The sequence below is a fragment of the Serinus canaria genome, chromosome 2, assembly GCF_022539315.1.
Source record: "Serinus canaria isolate serCan28SL12 chromosome 2, serCan2020, whole genome shotgun sequence".
Lineage (NCBI taxonomy): Eukaryota > Metazoa > Chordata > Aves > Passeriformes > Fringillidae > Serinus > Serinus canaria.
In genome coordinates this window covers 30,179,326-30,193,802 of record NC_066315.1, presented here as the reverse complement: position 1 = coordinate 30,193,802, position 14,477 = coordinate 30,179,326, and the positions used below count along the sequence as shown (strand labels likewise).

The window sequence follows — 14,477 nt, the reverse complement described above, 5'->3', positions numbered from 1 at the left end:
TTAGCCAAGGGGCTCAGATCTTATTTCCCCTTCCTCACTTGCTCTCCTGTTTAGGAGTGGGTCATGATTATCCCAAGACAAATAGAGTAGCAACCATTTTTAGGTCACTGACAAAATATTTAAGTGAGAAAGCCTGGAACAATCAGATCATCACAGAGCTTTTCCTACAGCTGGGATGATCTAAATCCAGGCACTCATCAATTTAAGACTGAATGTCATGTATACAGCTACTTAAAAATTCATCTGCACAGCTTTATCGCTTCTGCTGTCAAAAACTAGTAAATTCTTATAATTTGATTTCAGTCTAAAACATCTTAGAAACTGACTCTAAGTGTTACTATTTTAAGAACTACTTGTAAATTGAACCTGCAATCATGCTTAGGCAAGGATAGATTTGCAACTTCTTAAATCGCTAGTAGTTTCAGCCAATAATCAACCAGACCAAACAGGAGCAAATTTATTTTTTTTTAAGTCAAAAATTGCATTTTCAAAGCACTTTTAAAAGGAATTAATCTCATACTGAAATGTGTCCAAAAAACCTTGTAAACTAGAACTCTGCTTGGCATCAATTAGTATAGAAAATTACAGGCCACAAAGAACTGATTAAACTACTTCTTGCAGCTAAAAAAAAAAAAAAAAATCTCATGACTCATGGGTGTGACAGGTGCAAAAGAATTAAAGTCGAGGAGAGAATGCCACACTACCAATTTCAGACAGATTTGCATTGTAAATATATTTAAATATAAGCATTTAGGAAAATAAAACAAACACATGTTACCAACCCACTACTAAGCTAGTTCAGGCAGCTAGTGCTACCTTCAGAAACAGGGTGGAATTTTTGTGTGGCTCCTCACGGGAGGCTTAAGATGATGACAATTTGCATAGAAGAGATTGAAGCCAAAGAATTGCAGAAGACTGGATGAGGCAGAGAAAGAAAAATTTTTATTGAATAGAATGAAAACATTACAGAGAAAAAAATATTTCATTCAGAAAATTCAATTATTCATTTAATTATACCTAACAGTGCTAAGATTAGGGGGGAAAAACCTAGAATATCAAAGGAATATCAAGACTGTAACTAAATCCAGTTTTCACAGAAAATGTAAAACACTGATGGGAGAAGGACACAGAGAGATTTAATCACTCAACATGACTACTTTATGCCAACTGCAAGTAATTTGCAACATCTGCCTGTAAAACAGGCACCTTAATAAATCCCATCTATCAAAAGCCTTCACTTAAACCAAGGCTTGTTTTCTGCATCTTCTGCACAACCATCTTCATCTGACATCCTTGCTTAAAAAGGATGCAAGGTGGTCACTTGCTTCTCTTGCAAGGTTTGTAGGTCTTGGCTTTTGCTACAATAATTACTAAAAGAGGCTACTCCTCAAGTATCCCACCTGCTTCCCCCAGGTTTTCCTAAAATCATACCACCAGTCCAGCTATGAAGTAAAAGACTGAACAGCAATTTATACAATGGTCTGAGACTCTGCAATTTCACACCAATTTCCCCCAGATGGAGACCAGTAGACCTTGAGAACAGAGTTAGGATGATCCTGCAGTTTGAGGTATTTGCCTTTGAGCCTCCCAATCAAAGCCCCACACACCAAGTGCTTTCAAATTAAAGAAAGCAGACTTGAGCTTCAGTTTCCCACTTCCTAGCCTAGTCAGTACCCCACAATAAAGGCCAGTGCAGATGTGGTCTGAACTCAGGACCCTAACAAGGGCCGGTGAATTGTGGAAACTGCCAAGCCTCAGAAGAGGTTTTGGTTTTAATACTATCAGTTAAGCAAGTGTGCAAGAAATCCTTCCTGAAATCATATGGGCTGTTTGATGTGCACTTGCCTGATATAATTCTGACACACTTCCTGTACTTGGTGTAATATCCTACTCCTGGCAAAATGACTCCACACTACTCCCACTGATCACTTCACTATTAATTTAATTTATATCCTTTTTCCCTTGCTTTCAGTAGGATTGTTCCCAGAATAAGAGCTCTCCTGTACAAAGATGCATAGTCATAATCCAGCTCCTGCTGAATACAGCTGTGAGAAGGAATTGTGCATGCCTTTGAGTTTGTTATTACGTAACCTTCCTTTGGCTTACCCACATGGAGAAATATTAAAATAAATTAACATTTTACTGGCTCTGTAATTGGAAGTGTCTCTTCGAAACAAGTATGTTTATCAAACAGTTTGACTAGGAAAATACATTATTGTAGCTGCAGTTACCCAAATTACATGCTGTCTAAAGCAAAAAGGGCAAAAGCCATCTGGCTCCATATAACTTACATTTTCTAGACAGCTTGCAGCTGGTTCTGATTAAGCAGCATCTCAGTACTCCCAGAGATCTATTTTTAACTCTGCAACTTTATTTTTAGTGCTCGCACATCCAAGGCACATGGTGTTTACATTAATAAATGAACAACCGCCTACAGTTAAAATCTTTGTGCAATTCTTGTGGCACAGTCACTGCGCAACACGGATGGATGGTTAAATAAAACATCGTGTGTTCTAACTGAGGAGAGCTGGTGCACCTCCTGCCTCTCTACAGGACTGCAGAAAGTACCTCTGGACAGCTAGAATGGCAGGAAGGAGACAGTGATGGATAACAGGATGATTTACTTCTCAAGTAACATTGGGTGGCATACCCAACCCCTGACCAGAAAAATTTCTCCTTTTTTTTTTAATGTGGAATAATTATAATTGTACAATCCAGAATAACTGAAATCTGCTGCTAAAGCTCTGAAAATGTCAGAACAGTGGATGCTCCAAGTCCATGAATTTCTGGATTTATAGATAGACACATGCACACAGAGTTATACCTGATTTTTTGACTGAAAAATATTAGATAATTCTTGTACCATTAAAACACCCCTCTCAAAAGGATGCTAAACACATGCACCAGAAAATTTAAATGCAGAATATGCTTTGTGATTTTTTTTTTTTATTTTTTCCTTCCATGGTGTAACTGAATTGCCACATCATAACTGGGGAGTGAGGGGGGGGCTAAGACAAATAAACTGGTATAATGAAGTAAAATAAGCTAAAACCTAAAGCTAATTCATGCTCAGTTCCGTAGTATTAATTCCATTTTGTGTGAACTTGCAACTTACTGTATTGCATAGACAACTGTGCACATGTGATATCTTCCATCTCAGATCTTTGCTCTTCCCAACCAAAGCAGGCAGCTGCACCAGCCAGTGAGAGTTGTCAAAAGGACCTGCTGGCACTCTGCAAGAGTCTATGCTCCCAGAACTGGTTCTGAGCACTTATACCAAAAGGACTATTAATCTCAAATGTAAAAGGTTTTTACTTCTTCCAGAAACGCTTCCCAGAGGTAAGAAAATACAAAACACAGCAAAAGTAATCCAGATTTCCTTTTGCACGCAATTAAAGGAATTTGCTCTTCCAGTCCATACCTGTGCTACACCACTAATATAACCAACCTTGGAACTAGTGCCAGCTAAACACCTTAGAAACCTATCAGTGAGAATGCTTTCAGCACCATAAAGTACTGACTAGCTGTAAAATCTTAGTCAACTTTGAAACAAATCTCCATTTCAGCACTAGGCATGCAGAGTGCTACTGAAGCTAGTCGCAGCTCCCTTGTGACACTGAGGACGAGTGCCAAGAGGAAGGGAGGCTATTTCCCCAGGAAGTTCTTTCAAAAAATTTCTTTTCCTCACTAACACTTTAGACACACTTTTTCTCATGTGTTCTTAGGTTTCTGCATATGTCTTCTCTATATACCTTTTTTATTACATTCTTGTTCCTTGTTCTTTTAATCTAAGCCCAGTACTTCCCACCTCCATGGCTCTTAACATCATCTCTATCTCTCTTTCCCTTCTCTATGCTGCTTTCAAGCCCCTGTGTCACTGTCCTTCTTCCAAATCCTCTGCATACCAATGCTGGGTTTGCTTAATTTTTCAATTTCTTGTCTGTGGAGTTTCTTGCTGAAAGGATTTATAAAGAATAATAATGATTTATTAAATTCCAATATACTTTTGGGGGTCTGCACCCCAAGGACAGCCACTGCACTTTAGTCTCCCTGCCAGAGAAATGAATGGTGCCTCCACAAGTCTATAGGCACTCCTTATCAGCTATTAGAAATCAAAGCATTTTTCATCTAGCACAGATTCCTTGGATGGTAATGACTTAGGGAGTTCACAAAGGAGCAAGCTTTCTTGTATGTTTTGTGAGGAAAGGCAAGTGGTATCCAATGTATCCAATAACATGGTGCACAAGGCATGGTCTAATATACCAGACTGAAAAGTTAAACATTTCTGAAGTCACAGAAATAACACATGGGAAAGGTGATGCAGTATTTCATGTAGAAGCACTGTGTTTTGAGTTCCTCTCTTTTCTTCTACTCTTTAAAAATAGCTGAACAGAAAAGACAAAGTACTCAGTGGCTATTTCAGGATTTTCCTGACTTAGCTTACACATACTCATGAATTTGCCTACAAAAAAAGCGTCTAGGGCAACTGCTGAATGCTTCAATAGAGAAAAATAATATATTCATCAGGATCTGAGGCAGCTTTTGAGCAATATAAAAGAGTGCTCTTTGCACCCACAGCAGCCACTGAAAGCTGAGTTGGGGATATCTAAATGAGCTGTATTCACTTTAAGTCACTACAGATCTACTTCAAGGCTGGAGAAACAGCTGCAAGCACCTTAGGGGCTGCTGTGAAAGATATCTGATGTCTGCTTTCTTCATGAAGCCTCAAGTTTGTGTATTGTGCACTGGCCTTTATTGTGGGGAACTGCCTCAAAATAGTACTATCTTAAAGTATACAGTTGATATTTTTAATACAAATGATGTGAGTCACACAACACAGAGCACACACAACAGCTCGTTGTCTCTATACCCACAGAAAATCTTTTTTTGCCCTGCCATGCCCCAGATCAGTAATCCATTGTGAATTTCTCACCCAGATAATTTTCCATTTCCCAACCCAGGAAAAAATCAAGAATATAGAAAACGTGAAACTTGTGCAAATCAATGGCATCAATATTGAATTTTGAAAAATCTGAGTCTTGCAAAGCACATATGCAGCCTTAAAGAGCAGCACACAGAGGAAGCCAAGTGCAAGGAATTGTCATCTCCATTACTCATATAAAGACAATATCCTACAGTCAAGCATTGAGGGGTACAAACCCTTAATAATCCATAATCCAGACAATTGAGAATGACTATATCTGCAAATTGAGGGTTAAAAAGTAATGAGAGATTAATAAATAATAAGTACTTTCATAATTTTAATTTTATAGAAGAGAAACTTTCCTTTCACTTCCCGGTAGCACCTTAAAAATCCAAGAGAAAAAACATGAAGAGATTTAAAATTGTTATCTATGAAAAAAAGGTTAAAGTAACAGATTTTTACAATTAAGTTAAGAGAAGACTGGAAAGAACAACTAATGATATCCTAGGAGAAGAACACTGAACAAGTCAGAGGATAAAATAGCATGGCAGAGGTCACTAGTCCTCTTGTCTTCAGGTCAGCTGTTAACTGCAATTGAAAACAAAGGGAACTTTGGGCAGGAATTCAGGGATCCTAAAATAGCTCAGTGCTTTGCTTTGGCAGAAACTGCCAAAATGTTAAACCAGAAATTTTGAACTCACAATATCTTATGTTTAACGAATGGGAGTTTTGTCAAACCATCTCAAGTTGCCTTCTTTTCTGTCAGAATTTCCTGCCAGAGGTCAGTGCCTGAAGGAGACTCCCTGCTGGAACAGAGGTTGACATTGAGGTTGACAACATCAACACCCCACATCACAGCCCAACTACAGTCATCACAAAAATTACCTCAGGACCTCTGACAGCTGCCCAGCTTTGTCATTATTAAAAGAACAAACAAAACAAAAATCTAGGTATTTCATGACATCAAAATCTTCCTCTGCAGAGAATAGCAGTCCAAAACAACATCTTTTGTGATAATCTGTTTCAGGCCTCATTAAATTTCCAAAAGAAATTCTCAGAGTTTACAAATCTTGCATATCTAAACTGCAATGCTAAACAGAAATAGATTTAACTAGCAGAAATATAAATATAAATATATATATATTAAGTATTTTTCTAAATCACAGACAGAAACAGGTCATCAAGGGAGACTGTGGAACTTACTGTGGTATTAGCTTTTAAAACTGAAAAATTCATCTTGTCTTCTTAGAGATGATAATTTAAGAAAAAAACAGACTCTGAGGAAGGTTCAAACCATGAGTTTCATTGGTCTAGGAGGGCTTGGCTCCACCCACAATGTGCACAAAATCATCTGAAATAAAGTATGACACACACCCCTCCTCAATTTAAATCATACCTTGAGCTTCCTTTAGACATTAATTTACTAAATGCTACAAAGCAGTGCCTTATTTCTAGATTAAGATATTCCATCCACTCTAACATTTTCAATTTTGTAATGAAGTTTTGAAATTGCTACCAGCTTCAAAATTAAGGTGCAACAAAATAGTCTTGCTTTTTGTGAGTTACCAAATCTGCAAATTACCTGTTATAAGTGTTATAATTATCACTGCAGAAACACTTATTCTGCAGAAACACATCTGCCAGAGACAAAATTAGGAGGTGGTGTGTGGGTGTGAAAACATTAAAAGTTGGCAAACATGCCTTTTTTAGGGTATTGAATATAACCAGTATTCATACAGCTAACCTAATACATGAAGAACCAAAAACTTTTTATTCATGGAGTTTAATCCAACTTTCTGTATTAGGCAACATTTTAGAAACACATAGCCTTGCCAAATTGTAGATGCTATAAATTTATATAGCTAAATATTGAATCTATGATCTTTTAACAAAGCACATTTCACATATCCCTAACTGCTTTGCATTGCATTTGTCTTGATGAATATGAAAGAAGGCCTGGCAGCCAGATGCTGAACTTTATCACTTTAAAAGTGCCATGCTGATGATGTGACTTGGTTGGTCATTTCATTCAGTTATAAAAATGTCCACTGAGCCTCCAGAGTCTGCATGGACAGAACAGGTATTGCTTAAAATCCATAAACAAGAAAGGACCAGTAAAATGAAGTAGTCCTTAGTACTTCTCTCCAGCTTTACCTATGGTTAAGCAGTCCCACAGCTATGGGGGCTGACCATGCTTCTCTTGTTGAAGGATGACTCGTGATCCTTTCTTCCCAATGCAGGACATGAGTTAAATGTTCTTTTTCTCTTCCCTCTTCCTTCCTAACTTTGCCAGGATCATTGTGTGGCTATGTAGTAAATCACACTGAGGAACAAATCCAGGCTAAAAACAACTCTTACTTTTGGGAACAGCTGAGCCTGGATTAGTTCCTGAATCCATCTCATCCTGTGGCCACACAAATAAGTACACCTGGCACAGTTGAGCAGCCCATGAGAAGAGTGAGAACAACGGGCAGCCAGTCACTAGAGTTGCTTATTCTGGCACTGCCACTGAACAAGACTTCCCAAAATGTAACCTTCCCCTGGTGGCTCTTTGAACCTTGCAGCTCCACTGGCTCTCCTGTCCTGGAGGTGACACTGTCCTGTCTTCAGCCCCCATAAAAACAAACACACAGCAATGAGTCTTGACACCACATCACTCAGTGATTGAAGTGAAAGAGTTATGTGATGAGCCAAACCACTCAGGAGGCAAATTGTGTTTGCAGCAAAGCAGGAAGCATGAACATCTTCACCCCTGCTCCTGTTTTCAGATATAAAGAACCCTGCTAATATTGACATTGTAACAAGATCTCTTGTTGCAACAGCAATTCTCCACACAGAAATGTGAGAATTGACAGAGACAAGAATTAGGGAAACCAACTGATCTGCCAAATAGAGTACAGCAATGAACCACCTGGAGAGGCAAAACTTTTTATTCATAGTCTTTGAGCTATATTGATATTCTTGAAAACACAATAGAATCCTGAACTTTCCCCGCCAATGCCATCCTCCTTAAACAACATTTTAGGGAGTACATTAAAGCAAATATCATCTGTAGAAGAACAAACAGATTATTTGGTATGACAAGACTAAGAATGGAATTCAGATGCTGGAGAGAGGGAGTCAAGTAAAAACAAACAAAAAAATTGAAAAAAGGTTAAAAAAAAAAGAAAGGAAAAACAAAAGTAGATGCAATTATCTAGCACTGGTCTCACCCACTAAGGAATTAGGATTTCTTATACTTGGCACAGTCCAAGGAATACTCTGTATATGTGACAGTCCAGCTGCCTAGATAGGACATTCAGAGAGGGTGGTGAGCCCCTCCTTCCTCCAATACTATAAAAATTTAGGCCTTGGACCATATGGAATTAGAGCACAGGAAGACACATATCAGCAACTGAAATGAAATGGGGAAGGGACATCTCTTTAGCTGAGGTTCAGATTCTGACTCGATTTAGAATTACACACAATTTCCATTCCTAGAGAAAATTCCTATACTTAGGAAAGGTTTACAGGTTATGTTAAAGAGTTTGCTTCAAGTAAAGGCAAGATTTCATGAGGCAATGCAGGATGCTCCCATAATGTCAGCCTCCAGCAAGCACAATGACTTCAGGATTACAGACAGCAAAATAATAGGAGCAGAGTTGGTTAAATATTTCCTGTGAGATGGGAATCCAAACTTCTGAGTTTGGAGTCTCTCCAAACTCCCTTAGAGTGATGGCAGACTTCTATTCAGTAAAAACACATGAAAATTTTGTCATACACTTAGTGACAATCAAAGCAACTTCTAGGTGGCTGTAGGGATTCATAGTTTGTAGTGATGAGCCACATGAGGAATCAGCCTCTCCACTATTTCCCAGCCTATTTCAATGGGTAATTATCAACACTGTTATAACACCTTGTATTCACTCTCCAGAGAGAATGCAATCTTCTGATTTGCTTTTGTAAGGTCACTGAAAATATAAACATATACATTTACTTATTTAAAGTTCACTAGACTCCAATCAAAGTATAACTGTGCCACCATGGATTAATGAACTAGTAATAAGCTAAAGGGACAGTGGAATTCTGTGTTTTGCCACTGGACAATAAATTTGATGGCTCTTTGTAGAGGAGCATGTTCTAAGCAAGCACTGAGGGTAAATTACATACTTAAAATGAGAAAATTTTTTCACCCCTGATTTAAAAAAAGCCACTCTAAAAAATCTTTACGAGCTTTATAAACATTTCAAGATTTATTTCCAGAAAAGTAATTTGTCTTTTAAGGTGCTAATAGTCAAAAGTCAGGCCTGTGCTTTGGCTACACAGGACAAAAATAGTTATTTTGAAAGACAGATTCCCAGGGAAAAAAAAAAAAAAAAAACATTCAGAAGCAACATTAGCAACTGACTCCTGAAAGAAAAGAGCAATATAGTTCCAATTGTCAAGCACAACACCTGTTTGAAGAGATAGCAATCTTTTATGCATGTATAGGTTAAAGTTTGTATGTATATATCATCTTAAAGTACCACAAAGTTATACCAAATATACCCTTCAGATTTGTTTTCCTCTGTTAACCTGAATCTGCTGAAAGTAGTAACTGATCCCACAACCCACTGTCTAGTTTGTTGTCTTTATTTATTGACTTAAATTCTGAAGAATTAGCATACAAAATAATAGACCTTCATGAACATGTGCAAGATGAAAGCACATATAAGAGTAGAACCTTTGATGACACTTTAAGGATTTAATTATCAATTTTCATTGTAAATGGTGCAAATTACTTCCAAGAGGAAGAAAAAAAAAGCATAGTAAGTAGCTCAATGTATTTACAAACTTTAATTATAGCATGTGAACAAGATGATGCTTTCTTATCTAATGTATGCACAGAGCATTTTATTCTTTATTTGGTAGTCTTGTTCATTAAATCCTCAGTGGCAGAACACATTTTGAATCTAAATTTTTCATTCCAGCATGTTGGGATTTTACCTGGAAATACCTAGTTAAAGATGTCAGGCTTAAATTATTATGAGAAAAATACCCAGAGTGTCTCTAAACAGCAACATCTTTTACATTTTATAAGGGCAAACTTAAGATTTATGTCAGACTGAAGCTATTTTGGAGTTCTGTAAGGAGATTCAAGAGGTCAAAATCTGAGCTGCACATCTCAGTCATGCTTTGCATTAAAAGTTAAGAAGAGCAGGGAGTGCTGTGAGGCAAGAATCCTTCTTTTACACTCATTATATTAAGGCTGAGCTTGTAGATTTATTTCTTTTCCCTTTTGAGATTTTAAAGAGCTGCAGTACTCAGTCATACATAGACAGATAGATATAGATAACACATGTATTAATCCTGGATCTTATTGGGCCATATTCATTGAATTCTCCATAAATATCTAATCCAGCCTGTGACACAGTTCTTTTTTAATCTAAGAAAATTCATCACAAAGTCATCCCAAGGAACAAATGTATTTGATTCCTTCAGTCTACAGTCAGAAATCTGGAAAAGATCCATGCACTTGACTTCAATGGAACTTAAACACCTCCAAAACAGACCTATGTGTGAAGAAGAGGTTTTAGACTTTTGGTATTTAATTTACTTCTTTGTTTTAGACTCAAAGTTCTCTGACATCTTTTTACCAAAAAGCTGACAAAATACATTTTAAAGTAAGATACATGATTATTCATCAAAATATTCATCTGTTCACAGCATCTACTGCTGGTGAAGAGATGGTTACAGGACTGCAATATAAACATTTGATGCATTTTCATTTTAAAACAGTAGTGAAAATTGCATTTTGGAACTTATTCTATATTTAGTCTTTACCAGTATGAGGAAAATTATTTATAAAAATGCAGAGAAAAGCAGAACGAGAAAACAGGGGGAGTCAGCTTTGCAGTGAGGAAAAACAAGCTATTTCTCATGAGGAACAAACAAATGCCTATCAAAGAAATTCAGAAAAAAGATGACAGAAAAGTGATTCAAAAGTAGGAGCTGGCAGAATTTAGCATACAGCTCCTTTCTCTGCCACCCAGTTTACTAAGAAATATCATTTTCTGTTGACTATTGCAGCTCTTAGAAGACTCTAAAGACCTGAAAAAATACATAATGCTGTTGAAGTGCAGAAAAAAAGTTTGGACAGAGATTTCCAAAATATTATACAACACATTTGGATTTCAGTTCAATAACTACAGATAGATAAAAGATCTGATTTCACCTGGGTGCATGTAAGTAAACCAGATACCTTTTGAACTTATCTTCAGCAGCAGGCATGTTGAAATCCTGCTGAAAACCAGGGACAGTAAAAAGCTCTCTGACCAGTTTTCCACAACAGCATTTCCCCTGTCTGCAATATTAAAAACAAGAAACTGGATAAACTGGATGTGTGGGTTTCCATCAGGAAAATGTGATACCAAACACTGCTATTTTACCAATAGTTGCAGCATCTGAAAAACTCTCATAAAGATCAAGAGTTTCAGGTATTTTTATTCTTCATAATTTATTAGTGCCATGTATTAATATCACTTATCTCTCTACCCTAACTACATGACTCTGCCTTGACAGAGGGATTTGAATGGTTATCTGCAGATGTCCCTTTGAAACCTAATTCTGTGATTTTGTGAAATAAATATTTTCTTTTTCTGACCAGCACTTTTTAAGCACAGCAATCATTTCACAACATGCAATGGCTACAGAATGTAAACATTTCCCTAATGATCTAACCATTCATAACAAGAAAAGCAAACACTGCCCTGTTGAGATTCAGCATTCACCTAATAGCTTTACAGATTAGCAAGAGCCTGGTCCCTGAAGGTTCAAAGAGCTGGGATCAATTTAACAGGCTACAGAGTTGTTGCAAGTAGGTGTTGCTGTGCTGGAGGCTCTGCATTCATTGCATCATGCAATATAAGGAAATACTCATGTGAGTTGGTTCTACAGAAAAACTCAATCCAAAGAGGTTCCTCAGATAATGTTTGAAGAAAACATTCATAATTTTTCCTTGTTCACATAAAGTCTTTCAATGGGCTTTCAGACGACTTAGGTTTGAAGGGAAAGCAATTCTAAAGAAATATGTTCTTTTTCCACTTAGCACATCTCATCATAACACCACAGAAATTTAGTACAGTGCACACAATCCTTTCTACAGCTTTTCAGAATTTTTCATTGACAGAACAAGCCATCCATGAAGTGGACTGGTCTATACCACTCATCTACAGAGTCGTACTGCTTTATAAGTTTGTCTGTTGCTTTTTCTTCTCCTTTTTTTAAAAATATATTTATCTTCTGTGTAAACAGCATGTATGAATGTACATACACAAGCTATATATATGTGGGCTAGATATATTCTAAAAAAAAGTACATTCATCATTTTGTCGTAAGTTATAAATAGGACCCAAAATATCAACTTTTACCATATATTATGAAGATTTTCACAGGTTTGATGTACAAGACATGCAGATTGATATTCAAATGAGATAGCACCGTGCTCAAAGTGTGCTGCCTAAAAATTATTTCAAACTGCTCTAACCACTGGATGTAACATAACGTAGCAACCTATTCCCTGAAGAAATTCAAGACTATCAGGAATTTAAAAGAGAAAGCACAAAACCCCCAACTCTAACACCGCTAACACTCAGGCTTTTGCCATTTATATTACAAGCCATAAATACAAGAACTGCCTCCCACAGGCTCACCATCACAGGAATAAGCTGCTCATGTCGCTGGCAATTCATTAATTTTTCTTTTGGAGTACTAGGGACACCTGCAACCACTGAAGCATCTTACAGGTGAAGTAATTACAACCTGATACATATTTTAGACCTAAGTTGGAAGCTGAATCAAAGGAATCACAAAGTCATGAAATAGTTTCAGTTGAAAGGAACCTTTAAAGTGGGATGAAACTGCCCTTCCACCTCTTCATCTCATAAGGTTAACCTTCATAAAAAGCCAAATTCATGAGAAAGGAAAAGTAGCAACAACAATTGCAATTGAACAAAGACATTTTCCATGTACAAAAAAAAATGCACCCTTGAGGAGGGCTGGAAAAAGGAACTCAGTTACTATGGATGCAATAAGAAAATTTAGCAATGTTTATCTTCTAAGAAATTCCAATTAAATGTTACCTGCTCAGAGAAATGGCAGGCTTCTCCTACCACTATTACTGGGAGTACACTGAAACCAGAAATTTCAGTGACTTCCAAAAGGTGACAAAGCACTGCACAAAACTCATCTCAGGCTCGCTCAGCTGGGGGACAGAAGAGATGCCACATGGAGATGCTCATCCTCCTCCAGTTCATGGCATTAACTTTAAGCAGGATGCAAGACTAAAGTAAAAATAAATCCTGCCTCTCTGCTGTTTCACTGAAGGAAAGAAAAATGAGGATCCCAAGGCTGACACTGCCCTTCAATACTGCATTTCTGTACATGCCACAGAGGCATATTGAAATGGTTGGTGAAGCAACTCAGTTTTCAGAGGCAGACTCTAATGATGGGGGACACTAAGGAGTAGATTTGAAAATATTTCAAAATGTTGAATAACTCCTACCAAAAGTGATGTTCCTGAAGTATCTAAAAACTTTTATGCAAAACCTAATTATACTGAATGTTTCCCCTTTCTTGCATTAGATGTAGCCTACAGAAACAGAAGAATACTCATTCACTTTAGTTATCTTTTCTTCATGACAATAAGAATAGTGGAAATTTTACTTTCTTTTTGTGAGAACCAATTTAATGTTTGGCTCTTTCCACGGCCTGCACTTAACACAAAAGAAGAAACATTAGAAAGATACCGAATCAGCTGGAGTATCTTGGCATTTGAACTCTGTGTTTAGGGAAGTACAAGATTATTTCCTATTAAGCACCACTGTGATAAGATAAATATGTGCCTTTCTGCTGAATGCCCTGTTGTGCACTGTATGGATAATTCACTGCATGCACCAAATTGCACTGTAAGAAAAAGAGGCCAAGTGTGAAACTGAGCTATGTGTGACTCCATTTGATATAAAAGCTGTTGCCAGTTTTTAATACTACAATCAACAATTCTCAAAAAACGCTCACTGAATTAAATTCCAATGCAATAGGGTATATACAGATAAATACAGCTCACAAAGCATTACAGTGTTTTCCCTGATGCTTTTATAGGCTGTTTGCACAAAACCAAAGCAGTCATAAAATAAGCCACCTGTAAAGGGTTATTTTACCAACAGTACTAGGAATAGATCCTTCAAGTGTGGGCGAACAAAGTGTGAACCATATGGGACGTTGCAGAGATTTGAATTGGGGACTCTCACTCCTCAAAAGAACTGAAGTCAAGGCATGTTCCATATGCAGCATTCTGTTTTCTTGGAAGTTTAAACAGCTACTGATAGTTCACTTTCTATCGAGTGAACCTGTAGTTCAGTGACTCATTTTGCAGGCACTGGATAAAGTAGGTTCAGAGACCATTGTTAATTACACACATTTAAAGGAGGAAGCTCTGCAAAGAACACCTATTATGGGCAAAGATGACGTTGGAGCTAAACAGAAAAATAACAGGATACCATTGTCTTTCTTTAAAAGAAGCATCTGTGCAAAGGCA

General features: G+C 37.2%; 1 protein-coding gene across 2 annotated transcripts in view; it reads right to left on the bottom strand.

Moving 5' to 3' along the window:
• Positions 1–14,477, bottom strand: part of HDAC9 (histone deacetylase 9) — a 270,346-nt gene that overhangs the window by 221,452 nt on the left and 34,417 nt on the right. The gene's annotated exons all lie outside the window — the stretch shown is intronic.